The sequence below is a fragment of the Lissotriton vulgaris genome, chromosome 1_1 (genome assembly GCF_964263255.1).
Source record: "Lissotriton vulgaris chromosome 1_1, aLisVul1.2, whole genome shotgun sequence".
Lineage (NCBI taxonomy): Eukaryota > Metazoa > Chordata > Amphibia > Caudata > Salamandridae > Lissotriton > Lissotriton vulgaris.
The window spans coordinates 161,681,595-161,683,923 of NC_141685.1; the positions used below are offsets into that span (position 1 = coordinate 161,681,595).

The following is a 2,329-nucleotide window of genomic DNA, read 5'->3' on the forward strand; positions in this document are numbered from 1 at the left end:
CCTCGTCCTTCTTTCCACAAGATCAGCTGTTCGAGTGGAAGGAAAGAAGAACTGGATCCACGGGATCCACTACAAACGGATCCCTCTGCCTCTGCCCTATGACCGGTGGGTCCAGGAGGGTGTCGCCGACTCAGAGACTGAATCTTTGCCACGGTTCATTCCTTTCAGTGATGCTTGTGTAAAAGGAACAATTAGTGAGCAAGAGAGCGACAGTATTTTGCAACCAGCTGTATCACCACCAGTCCAATTGGACACCACAGAACCTGAACTCTTGTTCCGAGACAACACAATACCGGGAAAACAACGGTATAATCTGAGGCCAAGAAATACGAACTAATAAAAGTAAACTAATAAAAGTTTTTTTTCCCCCAAGTACTATTTTTGAAAGCGCAGCTCTCCCATCTGAGGAACTTGCTCATTTTTGTTTTTCGAACCGCCACCCGGGTTCCGCTGCTAGGGCTGCGATTGCCCAAAGTCTTTGGGGTGCAGCTGGCGACGTTAGGTCGACAGTTCTGGTTGGTCTAAGGGAGTTGCCCTGGATCAACAGAAGCATTCCTTAGCAGAATCAACCTCCCATCCTGGGCAGCATTGTAGAGAGGATGGATTTTTCAAGATGGAGAGTCCTGCCAAAACTGTGAACTTTAAGGCCAAAATATGTGGATTAATGACGAAAAAACATTTTTTATTATTATGCATTTTCCTGTTATTCAGTGCAATAATGTTTTTAGTAGGATATGTATTATTTTCTTTACAAACAACATTGGCACCTACTACATCGCCCGTACCTCCTCCTACTGTTTCTTCACATTCTTTTCAACCCCTTCCTGAACATGAATCAGCTAGGAGATTAGAGTTTATTAATAACTCCTTCATTCAGCTCTTGCACCAACACCAACTAGTAATGAACACGACTAACTGTTGGGTGTGTGGTCTTATGCCCCACACAACGGATAAAGGTATTCCTTACTTGGTCCTGCCATTCAGCAACAATGGCTCTGTGTGGGCATACAGAACAATGTTCATTTATGCACATGAAGTCTACCCCCTACGTTCTGTAACAGACAATCCTAAGAATAGTGCTCTAGTTAAGGGTATAGTAGATATGATTAAGGAAGATATTTCCTATGAAACTATTCCAAGAGATGAGACACTAGTATACATAGGATGGAACGTGACCGGATATGGAACTACTCTGAGTGAGAAACAGCAAGCTAAGAGATCTTCCCCGATTTGGATTGTACCCCATCGGGGTCATATGTGTCTGCAAGGTACTGGCAAGAATCCCAGAGCTCAGTTAGGGAAGAGTGTCTGTACTGAAACGTATGTTTTTGCATCTCAGACTTCCCCTTCGTTCTTAGCAGCTAAGGGTACCTATTTCATCTGCCATGATAGAGCCTATACATGGTTGCCCCCTGACTTTTCGGGCACATGTTTTGTTTCATTCCTGTTGCCTCCCACCTACACAGCAGCGGCAGATTACCACAAGACAAGGATAGTTAGAGGTATCGTGAGCAAAGACGACACCGCAGGACAAGAATTTGGGGATTTCGTAAAGGGTTTTCTGCCGTTCTGGGGACCGATGGTTAACGGCAGAAACATAAGGCAATTAACAAGGGTGGTTGAACCCACCGTAATTGAAACTGCTGGTGCCCTTAGTAACTTGACTGCTGAGCTCCAGTCGGACCGTCTTATGACCCTTCAGAACAGGGTCGCATTAGATGTCATACTTGCAGACCGAGGTGGGGTATGTAAATTGATCCAATCGAGTTGCTGTGTTTTCATCCCAGATAACGCTCCAACAGTGTACCAGGGCATCTCCAAACTGCATAAGATTTCCGAATCTATTCATGTGGATAAAGGAGATTGGTCTGTCATGGGATGGTTCTGGGACCTGATATCCGGCTGGGGATGGAAAATTCTGATGGTCATTGGGATGGTCTTAGCCATTCTTTTCCTGTTCTGTCTGTGCGTGCAGTGCGCTCCTGCAATATGTGGCCTCTGTGCTACATCATGTGTAAGGAAGCCTGTGTAAAAAGACGAACTAAGTACCAGAATGATGTTACAGCAACATCTCAATGACTTTAGGAATATAGACCTGGACTCAGATTAGCATGAGATTAGGTTAAATTGCCTATGTAAGGGCAAAAGGAGGGTTTGTGGTTCTGAAAATTCTGGACTCGTGGTTCTGAAGATTCTGGACTCGTGCAAATAAACTTTGCCGTAGCATGACGATTTTCATGTCAAAATACCGATAATGGTTAGTACACTAGACCTGAGACTTAAAGCGGACAGGAAAAACCCATGTGCCCTGGTGCTGCTAGACCTCTCC

At 44.8% G+C, this 2,329-nt stretch overlaps 1 pseudogene; it reads left to right on the plus strand.

The window, feature by feature from the left end:
- The first annotated feature begins 610 nt into the window (after positions 1-610).
- LOC147737973 (endogenous retrovirus group PABLB member 1 Env polyprotein-like) lies at positions 611-2,110 on the plus strand (annotated as a pseudogene).
- Positions 2,111-2,329: the final 219 nt, after the last annotated feature.